Here is a 6,135-nt window from a genome sequence, read left to right on the forward strand (position 1 = left end):
GGGGGGGGCATAATGTTCAGAAACTGTGGAGTCCACTTATAAAGAGTCCTGAAATAACAAGAAGTCTGTTGTAAAAAACCCATTCTAAAACCCCTTTTTTTCTCCTTTATCTTTGTAAATAAATTACTGCTATAGCGCAATGAGACGAAAATGTTAGTCTGTTATAGCGGAATATTGCTGCTGCTGTGCACAGCGCATAGGCCTATTATACATTATAATGTAAAACCTCACCAGTTGAGAAACTTGTTGGTGATCTAGTAAAACAAAGGGAGAGCCCACGTGTGTCAACAATGAAGGCCGGAACGAATGAGTGGGGAGGGTGTGGCACGTGCAGACAAGCAGAACGCATCGCGTGATAGGCCAGCTTATGCCTAAACTAGATTTGATCTAGGCTTACCATGCCTCTCACTTCTCCGATGCGGGGATGGAGAGTGTGACTGTGATGGATGGAGCGAATGTGTGATGTGCGCAAGCAGACGGAACGCACCATAGGGTATGGTGGGGTGGCGGACAACACAGCGAGCGAGGTAGCCTAGAGCCCTTTCTTTCTTATCGCCAATGCCGAGCAGTCAACGTCGTTAATGCTAGAGAAAGAGACCTGATTCGATTTTTTATTGAGTGTGACCTAGAAGTTATGTTGAAGCAAAATCGTCATCAGGGGAGATAACGGAAAGAAATAAACAGAACACCCAAACTCATTGATTTGGCCTACTATTTAGTACTATATTATTTCCCTTGAATTTATTACGGGATCCCTTATACCGAGAATCCTGCTGTAACAGACATTTTGCAACAGTCCCTTCCCTCTCGTAATAACAGGATTCCACTGTATTGTAATGAACTGATTATTTTGAACTAGATGTTTTTGTACATCAAATTTGTTTGATGTGTGTCTCAAGAAATAGGAATAATTTTTTTATTTTTCAGGATGGAGAATATACCTTTCTGTAGCCCGTTGTTTCAATCTTTCTTTGTCACTCCACAGAGTTCCAGAAAATTGCTATGGCCACAGCTATCGGATTTGCCATCATGGGTTTCATCGGTTTCTTCGTCAAGTTGATCCATATCCCCATCAATAACATCATTGTGTGAGTAGACTACCTCTTGTGCTCTCCGAACCTGTCGAGTCTTTGTTTTCTTCTTCTTTGCCGATAAAATTTTTACACAGTATGTTCCCCACATCAAAATATGACAGGAAAAAGCTTTATTCTTACAGTGGACTGTTTCACACTTTGCAGTCACTTGGCGCAATAATACGCCAGTGAAAATTATCCGTTCCAGTCATACGGTGCCTTTCTGGGTGACCAGATGTGGTATTTTGTACTGTTGGCTGCGTGACTGCAAAGTGTTAAACTGAGCATGGTTAACAGCAGTAAATTGGAAGAGAAACAGAATCCCACTTGTTTTTGTTTTTTTTGGGGGGGGGGGTGTCTTCCCATTACATTTGAGTGGTCTTGTCTAAACCGAAAACAAAAATCTGGTGGTTCCTCAAATTTCAGTTAAAGCAGTTACTACCATTTAAAAATTATAAAGTCATGCTTGAATTCTCACACCAAACAAGATGGAGATCAGGAATTGGCCTGGACAAACACATCATGTACAAAATCGAAACCGTAGTGCAGAGGACATTTGGTTTGTGTTCCTCCCACACAACTTTCAAGTTCTTGAGTACTGGTCCTGTAATAAATGCCAGCTACAACCAGCCACTGTTATAAACAACAGCTGCATGTTTTCATGAGTTTTTAAAATGTTTGCTGTTTGGCCTTACCAACCCATTCCCACCCTCCCTGTTTATCTGGCCTTGACAGTCAATGTCACTGCGTTGTGTGCAGATGACCAACTTAAATATCTTTTAGCACAGAGCCCATGTTGTCTCTCAGTGCCATTTTCTCGTTTGAAAAACATTAAATTAGGTATACTTGAGCCAGGAGTAAGGCCAGCCTTAGTTTGACAAGATGTTAGAACATTCCTGCACTTTTGTATTGTGGGTGACAGCCTTGGCCAATTACAAAATGTGTTTTTGTTTAAAACTTGAAATGATCAGCTAAGTTGCGTTGTGTGTGTGCGTGGTTTCGGTAGTCTAGTGGTTGGACTACTAGACTTGTGATCGTGGGTTTGGGGGTTAAAGCCTCAGACCTGACGATATGTCCTTAGAAAGGCATTTTACACGAATTCTCCTCATCCCTTCGCTCAGATGGGAATGGGTACCCAGTCACAGACAGTGAAAGATCGTGTCTGTATTCTACTGTCTTAGCGTCTTTAAAATGACAGCTTACTCTGTAGGCTTCCCAGAAAGTTGAATTGTTTCAGAACGCCATCGGATGTGCTGGGTAAAGATTGTAAAGGGCATAGAGTAGAGCAGGAATTTGCACTATATAAATGCTGTATCTATTCTAAATTATTTTTATTGATGCCCAGTCAGGATCAAAGGCGTGTGACCTGTTCTGTTGGTTTCTTTTATATTCACAAAATCAAGCTCACAGCCAATGATTGACCCCTGCCCTCACTCCCTGTTTTATTTAAAACAGTTTCATCATGCATTTGAAATAAGTTTGACTGTATTTGTGTTTTGACAATGTGTCATCATACATGACAGACATACAGTGGAGCTCGGATTCAATGAAGTCGTCGGGCCTGACTTTAATTTTGTTGAATATGAGTGCTCGTTATATTGTAAACATAAGGTTTTTGTTTCGATAATTATAGTATTAGTAGGCAGTGGGCAAGTAATTGACTTTCTATCAAAAGTAAGTAGTTTGGTCTCAAATGAGAGGCATTTGCATTTCTTTGATGCCATTAGAAAAATTCTAGGTTCAGTAGCTGGTGCAAAGAAATAACTGAAGCGTCTTTGTCTCTACTGATGTTTCACGTCTGGACCGCTTGTGCCTCCCCCACGGGCACACACAGTGACTAGTCACATATGTGCTGGCCGCCCGTCCGACCCCGGTACACGCTAAGACGTGTGCATGCTTACAATGCATGTGCTGGTATGTGAGAAGGCCGCTGTTTTGTCACATAAGGTATATATACGGTAGGCTGAGTGAATAATGGTTCTCAATGCGGGTGGTTTCCAGGAACAGATAATAAAAAGTTCGCTGCCCGAGGAAAATGAGCGAGGCCACGTCAGAGAGGGTTGTTCACCCTGCAAGCGACTTCGTTGAATCCGAACTTGTTCGTTAATGTGTTAGTAGAATCCGAGTTCTTTTAATTGGTTTTAATGAAAAAGCAAAACGAGGAGACCAATTCATTTCGTTGAATCCGATTTTCTTTGTGTATGGAATGCTGAAGTGGTGCACTGCTGGCACCTTTATGTTCATTTGTTGGTGTGAACTGGTAAGAGAATGAACTGCTGTTTGTGATTTATTTATGGTATTGTTTTTTCTTCTTTTATTTCAGAGGCTCTTAGATGTGGACACAAGTCATTTCCTGGGGATGGGAGGATCAGTCAACTTTTGGTCATCACGCACTCGACTCACGAAGCTGCCACTCATGTCATTTATTATTTAATGTGATGCTATACATTTCCCTCATTTGTCTGTTGTTGGTGTGAGTTGTGTGAGAAGTTGTATGTAATAAATTTGATAAGCAGGCGTCATCGATCTCTTGTTCTTGTTCTTCTTCTTGTTTTTCTGTCTTGTTTTTGTGTTTAATTCGGAAATGTGGATTTAAATTAAAATGTATAGTTTTTGCTCTTCCTGCTCATTCCTGCTTCTTCTTTCCTATCAAACATCTATCGTCCTTATCTCCCCTTCTTTTTTTTTATGTTTTGTTACTCTCTTGTAACACCTCTAATCTTCTGGCGCTCATATGACCTTATGCAGCTGCGAGCACCGTAAAACCTGTAGGCTACTAAAAATCTTCCTGCTCATGTTTTGGTGATATAGTGGTAGTATGTTCTGGATTGTATTGCTATATATTATAGTACTAGTACTGTCTGACACAGATGACACGAACACAGAAGTAAAATCTCGATTTTGCCATTCCCTACTGAATCTCTGTAGTCAGCGTCGGTGGCCTAGTGGTTTGGCTCTCAGACTCGCAACTGTTAGGTCGCGAGTTTGAATCCCCTCAGGGGCCTGATGTTGTGTTCTTTGTAAAGGGACGTTTTTTCCTCTCTACACCCTGGTGGGAATGGGTACCCAGCTATAGACCGTGAAAGATCTTGTCAGTGTTTGAGCGCTTAATCAGCTGCTTGTTCTGTATACTTCCCGGGAAGCTGAGAATGTTTCTGAGTGTTCTCTATGGTCTGCTGGGGTAATATTTAACCTTTAGTGTGCTAAGCTTTCCCCAATTATTACTCTATCCTAATATTTCAATAGAACAGTTTGAAAACGAGGCATGGTGTTGTTTTCTAAATAACTTTAATATTGTGAACATTTTTTTTTTTCTAGTAGAGGGTTTTACGGCGCTCTCAACTGAATAAGGTCATATGAGCGCATTGTGCACATTTTGAATATGTAGTGAGTTGGGAATTAAGATTTTCATGAATGGAAAGCGGCAGTGAGGTGAACATATGATGGAGAGAGAGATTGGGGGGGGAGGGGTGGGTAATGGGTAGAGAGCAGGGGTGCCTTTTCTGGAGAATGGGGGGGTAGAGGGAGAGAGAGAAAGGGATGGGAGGGAGTGAGGGCATAGCGAGAGAGAGCAGTGGAAGACGTGATGACGTACCGGGTATGGAATGATTGCAGGACAAAAATAAAACAAATGACGGGAAAGTGAAGTTTAATTTATTATTTTTATTATAATATATAACAAGTATTGTTACACGACACACATTTTATCTGGAATCGACCATTTATTGAACTCTCTCTCTCTCTCTCTCTCTCTCTCTCTCTCTCTCTCTCTCTCTCTCTCTCTCTCTCTCTCTCTCTCTCTCTCTCTCTCTCTCTCAATCTTTATATATATACATGTATATGTTATATATATCTATATATATATAATTTATCTTTTTCTTTCTTTCTCTGTCTTTCTCTCTCTCCCTATTTACCTTTCCCCCTCTCTGCACTCTCTCTCCCTCCCTCCCCCTCCCCCCCCCTCTCTCTCTCTCTCTCTCTCTCTCTCTCTCTCTCTCTCTCCCTTTCTCTTTTTCACTTTCAGTGTGCTTTATTATCACTCTTCCATCAAAAATAAAACCGAGACATAGTTGGGTTTTTTTCCAACTTAATTTCAAATAACAATTGCAGAAACTTAGATGGTGAGCAAAAATGGGACTTCCTTCACAGTAGATGATCTACTCGTACTCGGGCCTGATTTGGAACAATGTTATCATATACATGTGTATACACAACCAGGCCTCTTCTCTTCAACATCAAGACAATCACATGTTTAAGAAAAGTCAAGAGAAAGTATACAAAGGCGTCCACATCTTTAATGATACTTTTGAACTGAGTGAAGAGAGAATATGATATGATAAATGGTGATATAACGTTGAGAAAACCCTGTTTGAGCTTCTGGTAGTGAAGAAATCTTATGAGCCCACATAACCAACCGTATAGGCTTATTTTGTAATGTAATGGGCTAGTCATTATCTTGGATGTAATGTTTAAAAGGACAATACCTCTGTAGTTGCTTATTAAAATGGAGGAAGAATCAATCAACAATGGTTTACTCCACATTTGGCGTACTTTCCTCTATTAAAGATTGCATTTAACAACATGGCTTTGGACTCTGTAGACCTGTAGAAATTTCTCCAAAATCAGCTGTCTCTTTCGGTCAGATTCCTTATCGTGTCTCATTCCATTCATTGATGTCACACTCTTAGTCTTAGATTCCAGAATGGCCAAGCTTGAGTTAAAAATTCCCTCCTTGGCTGAACTGTACTGTAAAAGTAAAAGCATTATTGTTTCCATGGCTACCTAACCATCATGTAGACAGCCGAGAAATGAGCAGGTCTATATTCCTGGAACCGTTCTCCCATGTGATGAGACAGACAGAGAACATCCTCCCCACAGACAGACTTCAAACACAAGGTCAAAAGATGTCGAGTGTGTGAGAGGAACAATCATGATATGACCAATAAATAAACAACCTCCATTTTGTCATGACCGAGTAATTGGGCGCAACGAAATCTTCAAGTCACTCCGAAAGAAGAGACGAATTTGCTTTAACTTGAACGAAATTCTTCTTCTTCTTCAT

Source organism: Aplysia californica, unplaced genomic scaffold (assembly GCF_000002075.1).
Source record: "Aplysia californica isolate F4 #8 unplaced genomic scaffold, AplCal3.0 scaffold01392, whole genome shotgun sequence".
In the NCBI taxonomy this organism is placed as follows: Eukaryota; Metazoa; Mollusca; class Gastropoda; order Aplysiida; family Aplysiidae; genus Aplysia; species Aplysia californica.